A 14229-nucleotide genomic window follows, 5' to 3' on the forward strand; every position below is an offset into this window, starting at 1 on the left:
ATAAGAAGTATATGGAGCTAGACAAATTGAAAGAAAAGTTGTTGTTTGATGTTAAGTACATGAAAGAATCTTATGATGTGCTGAACAGAACAGTTAACCAATTGGAAAAGACAAACTTAGAAGTAGAAGATGCTTTGACAATGTCGAATTCAACGGTGATGTCTAAACAGAAATCCATCACTTATTATATTGAAGAGTGTGCAAAGCTGAAGCAGGAATTGGAGACTGAAAAGATTGAGAATGAAAGAATCAGAAGATTGCTGCAGAATTACTCAAGTTCTGATTACTTGATTGATAGAATTTATCCAACTGTTGCAGGTTTTGAAGCTTTTCAAGATAAGAAGACGGAAGATATGGATACCGGTAAGAAACAAAGTGCAAATTATAAAAGGTGTCCGCCTCCGATCTGGGAAGGTTATTCTCCCAGAAAGTCTATTACGGATGAAGTCAAAAAGGCAGTCAATATAAAGTTAAACTCTGAAACAACTGATGAGTTACCAGACAACATTGACGTTACATTCACATCATATGACACTGATCATGAGTCCGAGTTATTAAAGAAAGTGATCGATCAGATGTTGGATACCGATGAAGATTCAAAGTCTGAGTCTAATTCTGAAAAGTCGAGTTCGTCAGACAAAAGCTCGAGTTCACCGGTCAAACGGGTTTACAATAAAGATTTTCTGATGTCGAAAAATAATTTGAATGGCGAAACATTCAAAGTAGCATATACTTTGAATGATTCTGACAAATTATTTTCTGATGAGGAATTTCCAATAAGAAGTGTTAAAACTGAAATGATTAATAAGGTTTTCAAATTAACAGAAATTAATCTTTCTGAAATAAAAGATGTAAATGTTCCGTGTCCATGCGTATAGTTCCAGCCCTTATACAATGGCCGAGGAACATCATTTACTGAAAAACCTAAAAAATACACTTCAAGAGTTCAACAAAGATTGAACAAGAAAAAAGGTTACAGTCCTAGTTCTGGTTTTCAAAAGAAACCAAACGATAACAGTAATTTCAAAAAGAAAGGTTTAGGTTTTATTCCCCCATAAAATCATAAAAATGAGAAAAATTTTAAACCAAAAACTAAATTTGTTTCAGGAGGATGTTCGGAAGAAGAGAATGAGAAGCCATTCTGGAGACAGTCAAACAAGGAGTTTCTCGCTGAAAGGAAAAATAACATGATGAAGAAATCTGAAAGAAGAGTTGAAAGAAGAACTTGTTTCAAATGTCAAGAAGTTGGACACATTGCTTGGAACTGCCCAAAGTCCATCTATGCAAAACAGGGAGTTGCTTCTAACTCCGAATTGAAAAAGAAATGTGTTGATAAAACAGAACAACCAGTCGAAAAGTTTAAAGAGTTCAAAAATTCGAAACAGTTTTACAAAAGAAGAGCGAAACTTGATAAACAAAAATGGGTTGTCAAAAATTTCAGATGATAGTTCTGGCGATGAATCTGACTCGTCAAAGTCAGATGAGCCACAAGTTGAGCTAAAAGGAGAAAATTCAGTTCCGCAATGGATGATGTCAACTTTCCACCATTGCGGACTGCAAATTTTAAACAAAAAGCTGAAAAGGTTGAGATTTCAGATCAATTCTTCGCTGATGAGAAAGAATTTGATGCTGAAAAAGCTTTTAATGGTAAAACATTACATATTTTTGGGAAGATGGTTGACGGGAAGGTAAAGGGAGTGAAAGAGTTTTATGAATCAAAAATATGGAGTTACCCACCGAGTGAAAATAACTCGGATGCACCCAAGGCTGGTCAGGCTTGGGTGACAGCATTCTCTACTTAAAACCCTGACTTGCCGGAGCTCCCAAGTTGGTAATCATGGAGCATGAATCGGCATTTTTCTCAAAAGTCAAAATTGTCATATTTCGATTTACAAATGGTATTGTTGATAAGTGAACCTACAAGTGGTTAATCAAGGTCATTAAGTTGAACTTGATTTAACTTTCATACAAGTGGTTGAAAAACAATATGATGAAAACCCCGATCTTACAAGTGGTTTCAACAAAACTAGTTTTCTGGAAAAACCATTTTGATTAAAAAAACTCAAGTGTTTTGAAATCATAATGGGAAAATAGTTTGTTGTCAGGGGGAGTTCTGATTGTTTATGCCAAGTGAATGGAGAATTGAAGCAATTCACATCGGTTTGTCAAATTTTCTTTAAATTGTTTTGAATTTTAGGGGGGAGTAAGAAATTTAAGAAAATCCAAAAACATTAGAAAATTTGAAAAAGCCAAAAACATGATAAAATCTAAAATCCAAAAAGATCGAAAAACCAAAAAATGAGTTTTGTTGTGAAATAGAGGAAATGATAGTACATCAGTTGACTATCACAGCACGCTAAAGAATTGGAAAGTTAAAAATGTGATAAACGATCTCACTGACGATATGCCAGTAGGTTTTTACTCATTCAGTAGATTGTTTTAGAGATATAAACCTAAATATCAATACTTACTTATATCGTGGGGAACATCTCTCGGATATATAGGTAACCCCTGAAATCTTGTTTGAAAGACTTTCTATTTCTGACATACTAGGTCTTTGTGCGTGATGATATCTGGGGTATTATACCAGGACTTCTGATTTTGCGGAAGCAATAGCCTAGTCCTCGTATAATATTTTGCACTGCTTTAATCATAAAGCCCACCCTTAGCATAAAAAATGATGAAACATTGAAAAATGCTAATCATGTGCTGTTGAAGAAAAGATCCCCAAACGGGACACACCTAAAGACGAGCCATCATCTCTCTGATTGAACGGAAGTTCTAGGCTGAGCTCTCATGGTCTCGTATTACCCGTTTACAGATATCATTAGTGTACATTCACCTGTAAGACTGAATATAGAAGTCTGGATATGGGAGTATATTCTAAGGTGAGACACGCGGATAAGTTTAAGTGCATTAAAACACTAATCTTGTATCTCGAAACAATTGAACTTTGTGTGAAAATTTAAGTGGATCAGTATACTGACAATCTACGTGAATCGTTTAGAACTTAAAATGTTTAAAGCTTAACGGTGTTAGTGATTTGTCTCATAAACTGATATGATCCTCTTATACAAACTCACAAAAACAAAAATATTGTCTGTAAATATTTCTTTAGTGAAAAGCAGTAAAGGAAAAAAACCAAAGTTTTTCATTAAAACAAAAATCCAAAAAGAATATGTTTTAGCATAAAATTTTGAAAAATCAAAAAAATTTTATTTCAACTTATTTTCGACAACTGATGTTGAAAAGATGATTTTCAAAATTCCGAGTGCTAAACATGATGGACAACAGGTTGGGAGAGTTTGGTTGAAATGAAAAATTATTTTGAAATGAAAATGTCAAATTTGAATGTTTCACATACTAGTGGTCAGCAGGAATTCTAAATTTGTTAAATCTTAACTATTCTGAATCTTATTGTTAGGAAGAGAATTGCGCAGGTTACAGAGAGCCAGGAGACGTTCCTGAGACTGTGAACGCTACAAAACGAGGTCCCTATGTCAAACCCTGAGCAGAGTTTGAGCCAGGTCACGATCTTAGAAAGAGTGCTATGTCAGATTGCGATTCCGAAACAACTTAAGGGGGAGTCTGCTAGCAAAGGGGAGTTTGAAGACGTAAGAGCCAGTTTCAGATCCTGAAAGTTTGTTAAAGATAGAAGCTGATGGAAGAAGATAGAGATTGAAGGCTTACAGTGTTAGATACTTTGAAAAGAGCGTGAAGACTGATCAAGACTGAAGACTTGTCATACTGAAGACTCGAAACCGAAGACTTCGTCAACATCATAGGGGGAGTCTGTTGGTGCATATGTCTGTCGACTTCGTCTTTATCGAGTCTTGTGTCTAAATAGGATAAACCACAGCTCGGTAGCCTAGAAAATAGGATTTTAGTGTTGCTGGATCAGTTCACATGAACTGGCAGAGCCAGTTCGCACGAACTGGAAATGTCCAGTTCATGCGAAGTGGGAATCCTATATATAGGTGAGCTTGGTCTTTCATTTGAAACATTGCTGATTCCGGAGCAGAGGTGCTGCCGAAGTGTCAAGTGGTCTGTAAAGCTTTCAAATCAATATACAAGACAATTAAAGTGAATCCTAGTGTGATTCAAGCTGTAATCAAGTCAGAATCACTGAATTTCGCCTTTGATTTGGATTAGAACTCTTCTGATCGACTCGTTTAGGTTGAATCTCGATCCTACATATATATATATATATGTATATATATGGGATGGTTTAAATGAGAACGCTAAATATCACGAGAACTATGAGAATGAATGAAAAAACCACGAGAACTTTGTCAAAAACAATTCAAATTCAAAATTTATTTTTACACTTATAATTATTATTCGAATACAATGTTAGGAATTAAATCCACACGTTTAAATTTTCGTGAATTCGTAAATAAAGAAAATTTACACACGTGTAAGTTTGTCATTTACACATGTTATATTTACACGTGTAAAAAATCTAGTAAGAGTGATTTTGAGAGAAGAAATGAATTATTTGATGTTGTAAATTCTTTTTTGATGTTGTATTTTTATTACAATAAGGTTTGTATTAAAAAAATTCAGTTTTGATTAGTTTTTTTCATTCATTCTCACGGTTTTCGCAATATTTAGTGTTCCCATAATAACCCTCCCCTATATATATATATAGATATAGGGAGAGGATCATGAGAAAACTAAATATAAATGAGAAAACTAGAAAACTAACTAAAATCCACTAAAAAGGAGGGGGAGGAAGACTTTTAATGAAGGAGGGGGGACTTTTAATGAAGGAGGGGTAAAATTGGAAAAAAAATATATAACTTTTCGAACATTTCCCATTTCTCCATACGTTATCATTTTAAAACAAAAATGGCACCATAAGATCACAAATTTTCTTATCTTTCATTCAAGTATATTCGAGCATATTTTTTATGACATAAAAAAGGATTTATGGTGTCGTCTTGTTTTCAACACTATTATTATAGTAGTGCACATGTGCAATATAACATGTACTACAATTGCATTACATGCTTAAAATTAGCTTTTTGAGTCTAGTTTAGCTTTTAGGTTAGTTTTTTTGGAGGTTTAGGATTAGGATTAGGTTTTTGGGTGTGGGGGGAGGGGGGGGGGTTAGGTTTTTTTTTTTTGGGGGTGGGGGGGTGGGGTGGGGGGTTTAGGTTTTTTTCGGGTTTATGTTTAGGGTTTAGTTTTAGGTTTTTTGGGGGTGGGGGTGGGGGGGTTTAGGTTTTTGGGGGGTGGGGAGGGGGGAGGGGGGGTTTAGGTTTTTTCGGGTTTATGTTTAGGGTTTAGTTTTAGGTTTTTGGGGGGTGGGGGGGTTAGGTTTTTGGGGGGTGGGGGGGGGGGGTTAGGCTTTTGGTGGGATGGTGAATTTAGGTTTTTTTTTTGGAGGGGGGGGGGGGTGGGTGTATGGGGGGTGGTTTAGGCTTTCCGTATTAGTGCACATGTGCAGTACAACAATTTTTTTTTTTTTTTTTTTTTTGAAAATTTTTTTCCTTACATAAAAAGTAGCGATTTTTCTTTAAAAAATTGTAAAAAAAAATTGGTATTTTTTTAGGTTTTTTTAGTTAGTTTTTTGGTTTTCTCATTTAAACTAGTTTTCTCATGATCTATCCCCTAGATATATATATATATATATATATATATATATATATATATATATATATATATATATATATATATATATATATATATATATATATATATAGGGCAAGGATAAATTGAAAACCCAGTTGAGTTGACTAAACCCTGAAAACCCATTAATGGCCATTGATTAACCTTCATGGATGGCTCAGATTTAATTTTCTCATGGTTGGATTTTGAATGCCTTTTGTACATTTTTTTAAAATAGTGATGGTACTTGAAGGGCAATATGGGAAAGCCGAAAGTAATATAATCTCTTATAACAAAAAAAAAAAAGACTGCATGGTGTAAGAACTTTACATCAACTTACATCAACTACATCATTACCCCCCCTAATCTAAAAACCTATCTCAGTCTACAAAAAATTCAAAATACCCAAAACTCACCGGAGACTCACAACCCTCACATTCTTCAAAAATTCCTAAAACTCTCTCTCTCTCTCGTAGTCTTCAACAAACCTCTCAAATTAACCCCAAAATCACCGGAGAGTCACGCTCTGTCATTCATCTTGATCACTGAGTCTCTTGAATCTTCATCAATCGACGCAGATTTCCGACAATCACCGAAGAAAAGAACGTTCGCCGGAAAAGTTAGGGTTCCGGTCCGTCGGTTCAGGTTTTTACTTTCTTTTTGATTATGTAAGTGTAAAATAGAGTTACAGTTTGCCATGGTTTTTTTAGTCTTGTGCGTCATAACACTAAAGGATGTTAAAAAGAATGGACTTTTTGGGGATTATGTTCTGCAAATAACATTTGGGTTTTCTTAAAAAGACAGGGTCCTTCCCAAAAAAATTTCTACCATTTGCATAGCCTGGGTGCCGACTAAACTGGTTTGATCTGGGGGGGGGGGGGTAAAAATGAAGGTTTTTTTTATATATTTTGCAAGCCTTTGTTTATGTAGAATCCGGACTTTTATATATACAGGTTTGGGTGTTGTTTCTTAGATTTGTTGTTTCTGTTTTTTTTAAAGGCTTATGATTTGTTGTTAATGTTGTTTCTGTATTTTTTATAAGGGTTAGAGTTTGTGTGTGGTTCTAAAGGTGTTACAAAAGGGAAAAAACATTAAATTATGGTGTGGATATATGTCATAACACTGAACGATGTACAAAAGGAATTGACTTTTGGGGGTTTATGTTTGAAAGTATTGAACATCACATTTTTTGGTAGTATATGTTTCTTGCTTTTATTTGATTGAGAAAATAAATTACACTAATAATCTGTAATTAGAAAAAACGGCTATTCGCGGTTTATCAATACATAATCAGAAATCATAAGTAAAAAAAATCAAGAATTCTGAGGATAATAAAAACTAAATGGCATAAATATTGTCCGTAGAATGGTCGTCTGATATGTAAACTGATGCTTTGTTGGCATACGTGACAGTTTGCAGTCATCCACAGTTACAACTAAAAATCCAAGGAAAAAATGAGCCCAGGTGTTTAAATTACAAAACCTTTCATAATTTATGCTTACGCATTAAATTGGAAATTAGTTTATTAATGTTGTTTACAATTAACAAAATGCAGCTAAAAAGACTCGCCGTACGCCGGTTGTCGATAAGCAAGCGCAACAGGATAAGAAGTTGCAAAAAAGAAAGCTAATAAGTACGTACAAGCATTTTTTTTTCACTTGTCTTACATTTGTGTTTTGAAATAAATAATAAAACAAACTTGTTGTCTCAGTTTCAACAGACAGTGATTTGGACACACCCGGGAAAAACATGGATAATATACAAAAAGGTATGTTTTTCTTACGTATAAAAGTTTCTTTGTTACATTTTTTAAAATCTAATATTTATGTACTTGCACTTTGAAAAAACGTTCTGAGTTGGCAACGATTCGAGTGGGCACAACCGAAAAAAACATGGAGAATATACAAAACTGTTTTAGATGTGATCTTTATGAATCTAAATAATATATATGTTTCGATACCTTAATGCTAATTATTAAGCGTTCTAAATAGTGACACCGGATGCTAACACGGGCGGGCCAGCAACGCGAACAAGAGGAGGTAAAAAGGTTTTAAAATTAGTCTTTTATCTTTATATTGTTAAGACATATATTTTGTAAAGGGTTGTTAATAGTTTCCGATTTATATAAAACTCGTACAAATGTAGGTAAGCAAGCACATCGCGTAAAGAAGTTGCTAAAAAGAAAGCTAATAAGTACGTACAAGCGTTTTTTTTCTTTTGGTTGTTTTATAATTATGTTTTATATAAATAATAAAACAAAGTTGGTGTCTCAGTTTCACCAGACAGTGATTTGGACACACCCGGGGAAAACATGAAGAAAATGAAAAAAGGTATGTTTTTTTTATTCTATATACATTTCTTCGTTACATTTTTTATATATCTAATATTTATGTACATGAAATTGGTAAAAAACATTCCAGCTGATGGCGATGCGGGCGGGCCAGCAACACGTACTAGAGCAGGTACATAACTGTATTAGACGTCATCTTTAGGAATCTAAATAAATATATGTTTCAATACTTTTTTAATAAAACCTATATTTACAGGTCAACAATCACGGGCGGATAGCAAAACAAAGAAAATCGTGAAAAGGAAATTAATAGGTATGTACACACAACTTGTTTCCTTCCTTTATAAATTATGTAAATCATATCTGACAGTTGGTGTCTTAGTTTCAGTCGACAGCGACTCAGAGATGGCTGGAAATTTCACCTTGGGTCACAAAGGCGATGCGGTCGAGCCAGAGAAGCATGCAACTGTGGTGAGGGAAACACAAAAAGAAAAACACGAACGGGTGCTAAGGCGAAGTGGGAAACAACCAAAAAGCAATAAGTGGCCAAAAATAAAAACACGTTCAGCGCCTATGCAATTGTACAAATGCATCAAGTCTCTAACCAGTAATCAACAAGAGGATGTGAAGAGGATGGGGTTTGGTAAGATGCTATCTTTCAACATCAGTAGCATACCTGCAAAACTTGCACACTATGTTGTGGATCACTTCAACACAGAAGAAATGGCTATCGAGATATCGTGTGGGTCAATAAATGTTGATGTTGAGTCTGTGCATGACCTTTTTGGAATTCCTAACAAAGGCATAAACATGCAAAATGTAAAACCATCTGAGAAGCTTGATGGTGCTGTTATGGCATGGAGAAAACGATACCGTTCACGATTTGTGGCACCGACAAAACTGGCACAATCTATAGTCACAAGTGATGAAGACAATAGTTTCAATTTCCGACTAGACTTCCTGATGTTATTCTTAATCGTCATGGTTGAGTGTAATAGAAATGGTCGAATGAAGGAGTAGATTTTGAAAAGTTTAACTGGACATACGGATTTCAGTAAAATTAATTGGTGTGCCTACGTCATTCAGCAAATTAAATCTTGTAAAGATGGATGGAAGAGGTGTGATCCTGATTCTCCATTTTCCGGTCCACTCACGCTTTTGGCTGTAAGTGTTTTTCTGTAAAAAAACTTACTAAAAATATAGCTATACAACATTTGTTTAGTTATCTTACCACTTTCAATTCTTTTTTTTTTCATTACACAGCTGTTGTACGTCGACCGAGTTAAATGCACCGGACTTGAAGTGGACCGGTCAATCAACCCAATCGTATTGTTGAATAAAAACGAATTGAAAAAGAGAGAAAGATTGGAGATAAAAACAGGTGGTTTTGGAAGAGGCAGCTTGCATGAAGTTGCTGTGGTTAAACGGGATTCTAGAAAAAACTGAGTTACGAGTTAATGATGAAGTTCTTAATGTAAGATTACTAATCATAACCAGTTTCAGAATAATTATCTTCTTTCAACATCAGTTACAAAAAATGTTTTTAAAAACTTTCTTTGTAGAATGAGATTGAATCTATTAGAAAACATTTGGATGTCATGGAAGCCAAAAAGCTAACGGTACAAAAAAAGTTGGATGTTTTGTTTAATGCTCATCCACGCAATGTGCAAGTTCAGAATTTGATACAACGGTATGAGAACATTGTTCACTCTAGGAAAACAAAGGTGTGGCTGGTGCCTGATACCCCACAGAAAAAAATTGCCGGGGTCCTCATGTCTCTCAAGAAGATAGTGCAAAACCCTGAAAATGATTACACGGAAGGTAATATGAATGACGGGTAAATCACTACCTTAAATATGTATTAACGTTTACTACAAACGGTAACTAATTAGTTTTTTTTTTGGGCCAAATGCAGAAGATCAAGATAATGCCGCAACTGCAGCTGAGGTGGCAAACGTTGATGGTATGAACTTTTTTGCATACCTACTTAAATTCAATTAAATTAATCTTACAAACATAACACAACCATTAAAAAGCCCTACATAAAATGTTACATTTTTCTGCAAATAAAAAAAAATGTAGCATGATTTAATTAAAAATAACGTAAAAATTAAGGGCAAAAAGTAATCAGCCAAAAGTAAAGTTAACCGCCTTATGTATCTCCTAAAATGCAAACTAAACGTAAAATATATGTAGATGGGGGTGAGGGTGACAAAACACAAGAGAAGATACCAGATTCTCCAGCTACTACACAAAAAAATGTCACATGTGTAGTGACACGCGACGAAGAAAGTCAGGCAAAAGATCAAGAGAAGAAAGCTACACCGAGAAGTAAGTTCTACATGTTTTTTTGTTTCATTCAACCATTATGTAAAACTCACGTATAACCTGTTACATGGAAGAATTGCTTGATGGCCCTACCTTTGACCTACTCACACAAGAAACCGACCTAGGTAAGTCATGATTCCAAAAAAAAAAAAAAAAAAATACCGTAACATGTGTTATTCCTGTACACAACAGATAATCAGATATATAGAAACCAAAAAAAAAATGTGCAGGTGCTGATGTCGATGAAACAAGGGTTGCCATGAATCAAGAAGATAAAAAATCGAAAGAAGAAGAGACCAAGAATAAAATCAATGGTAAGTTCTACATGTTTTTTACTTCATTCAAAATTATAATAAAACTTATGATTTTTTTATTAATACTAACAAACAAAAAAAAAAATAAGCAGGCAAGGGAGCGGCTGAAAATGATATCAGAAGTAACGCTTGGGTAAAGGAACTTGAATCAAAACGAATAAAACCAATTGGTAGGTTCAACCGGTCATGCGATGACCATGATGACGGAATGGAAATTGAAATTACGTCAGAAGAACAACATATATGGGATTTTCTGTTCGATATCAAATACTCAATGTAAGATTCCGTTTAAATTATAAAATACTAGTTGTTACATTAAGCAAGGCTTTGCTCTAGATAGATTACGGAATGTTTTGGTCCAAATAGAATGTTTTTTTACGACTACACTATTTTCTTTTAAATGTATAACAGCATACGTTTTTTCATAAACAACATACAGGCCACAGAAAATGGTCATCTCTTTGTCTAGCGGGGTAATAAGAAAATTTGGTGAATCTGCTGAGTAAGTTCAGTTATATAAAATATAAGTAAAACATAGTATTCGTAGATTTTTTATGTCTAGAATTTAATTTATAAATTTAACATTATCTTGCGTAGAGATATTATATTCAAGAGTATTTACAGCACCGAAATCACAAAGACGCTGATGCGCAAATTGAGGGAGGAAGTGAAGGTGTTCTCTGACGTGGTTGATGCTTGGGTAGATTTAATGAATTTTGAAGAAGTAGAAAGAACCAACGACGACTTGACGCGTATTTATTTTAGAACAACTGTGATAGTGAGTATTCATCTTATATTGTTTTGATCTTTGTCTATGATTCTGAATTTATTAAGTCTTTTGGCTCTTGAACCAGCTTGCCTATTCAAAAGAATTTTTTTAATTATTGGAATTCGGGTCTTGCACCAGCTTATTGACACATCTTATTTGAAAAAAAAATACAGGACAGCTGGTTATTGACAGATTCTGCTTGTGATGATGATGAACGTATGAAAACGTTCATCGAAAGGGTGACGGATGCGGGCGCATATGAGTTCATTGGGTTGAAAATGGTTTTCTTTCCAATCCTTGAGAATGATCAATATTACTTGATTGTCTTCGATCTGAAAAAAGGCGCAATAACCGGGATAGACCACAGGCCTGATCGCACACCCTTAGTTGGCATTAGGGATCATCAAGACTACTACATTAAAGACACACCATACAAAGTGGTTAGTCATTCTCTGTTCTTGTAAACTTCATGATGAAGAACAAATTAACTCATACCAAAACTGATTAGTATATTGTTTTTAACAGAAGCATATGATGGACGCTTATTTGGAGCTTTGCGAACATCCGGCAAAAGATGAAATCACAGCAGTCAAGATTGAAAGTGAAGTATCCAATGGATAGTGCAGTATTCCTTATGCAGCACATGCAGAAATTTAACGGCATCAACGAACCTTTTGAATGTGGTTTTAGCAGCCACTGGAAGAAAAAGAAAAAACAGATTCTTGCCCTCCGAAAAAAATTCGCTACACGCATGCTACTCTCTAATGTGAATTTGATGAACGCAAAGGTTCGCGAGGCTGCATTATCAGTGTAAGCTTCTGCTAGTATTATGTTTTTGGTGGAGATCTTAAACAATATAACTCGTACTTTGCCAGTTGCCTATGTATGTATTTCACTATTAGACTATGTCGTTGCTTTTGGAACAAATGTCTTTATATGTATGTTTAATGTTAACTTTTGGCGACCCATAAGCACACTAATGGAAAAGCTTGACTAAGATAAATTCATTTGAAAAGCATACAAAAAAGATGTAGTAACAAAAGGTGAAGAAATGCAATATTTTCATATGATAACTTTTTTTATCACTTTGACAAATCTAAAATGAATATTATGACTAATATGTCTGTTATTTGTGGTAAAAATTGTCATTACAAGCTAATTTGTTACAAAAACAAGCTAATTTCTTAAACAGTCGTAATTATCATTACAAGCTAGTTTGATACAAAATAAAAACAATAGAAAAAAAATACATGTTTCGTTACAAAAACCAGTACAAAATAAAAAATGTAACAGCATATAAGGCAGACACAACATATACTACTCCTAGTTAAAATATTTTATGGGGCATTTTATATAAAGAAAAAAAAGTAGAGTCTTACAAATTAATGCTGCCAACTTTTAAGTGTCTAATCTATTCTGCACCAAAAACAAACACAAACCAACACCATATCCAATAAAATATATCATAGTACCGATTCAAAATTATAATAATATATATAAACAAAAAGAAGTACAAAGGTGATATAAATCACCTAGTATAGGGAAACTAAATTGGACAAAAAGCAAGTATAAAGTACAAAGTCAAATGATGTTTACACGAACCAAAGCAAAAAGCATAAAAAATTGAAAAAGAAAATGTCAACTTCTATCTCTATCTTATGCACATGCATCAATAGTTCTCTTGTGATTTGATATCCCAAGCATTAAATGAATCCCAATATTCTCTTTGTGGTGTAATAACAAAGGCCCGTAATAACAATAAAATAAAATATATATACACCTATAACGTTGGGTGAACAAAAGGAGGGAAGAATCAAAAGTACAAAACTTTAAAGAAAGTTGTTACATCAAATGTAAAAGTTACTGATTGAAAGGCTGAGATAATGCCTAAGACCATAACCCTTATATCTATAATATAATTATGTTAGAGACCCTTATGTTACATTTCCCAATTAATTGCTTTAACACAAAAACAAACAGCAAAAAAATACTTAACTTCTATATTGGTTAGGGTATTACATTTAAGGCAACATTTAATGTTGATTTAAACTGATGTAAACAATCTAATTAATTTATCCACCTAACATCATTTTCTTCTGTATAAATTAGGGTGAAATGTAAACATTTGTTTCATCACTTTTTCCCCATAAAAGAAGTGAAAAAAAAAACCTTATTATGTCTAGTCCAGCATCACCATCCGACTCAAAACGGGTTACCAAACGATTGCGGAGAACTCTTTCATTTGAACTCCAAGCTCCAAAATCGGATGCCAACCCAGAGTGTTCTCAAATCACAAACACCCCTTCTCTTCCGACAACGCTGCAAACTGTTGAAGAAAATCTTGGTATTGATGTTAAGCTTATAAGTGACCTCCTTACTAACACTAAACCTGAAGAAACAACACACGATGAGATGTGCTTAGATGATGCACTTTTTGATGTTGACTGGGGATCATTTTACTTCACTACACAAGTTACCCCTGTCAAAAGCTCTTCAACTGTGATGCTCGCTGACGAAGCTAAACCAGTCAATGCCACACAAGAGAACCCCCCGACAGTTGATCCAAAGACTACCAATGATCCAGAAGATGATCCTATAAATGATGACTACTCGTGCTACTCACCAAACACTCTTATCTCGTGGGCCCATCACAACCCGTGGGAGAGTGAGCTTAGCCCAGAACCATTCAGCACTGAAATTCAATATGGCACTCCAGGATCATTTCTTGACTAAAAAGTGATGTTTACATCAAGTTGCTATTATCGGTGTGAAAAAAAATGTGCCCCAATTTTCCCTCTCTCATGCAATATAGGGGCTACTTTACTTATCCTATGTTGTTTACCATATCTAGTGTTGAAGTTATTATGTACTCAACTATTGAGTTAAATCTATGTTTTTCCAATGTATCTTATTCA

The sequence above is a fragment of the Helianthus annuus genome, chromosome 3 (assembly GCF_002127325.2).
Source record: "Helianthus annuus cultivar XRQ/B chromosome 3, HanXRQr2.0-SUNRISE, whole genome shotgun sequence".
Classification (NCBI taxonomy): Eukaryota; Viridiplantae; Streptophyta; class Magnoliopsida; order Asterales; family Asteraceae; genus Helianthus; species Helianthus annuus.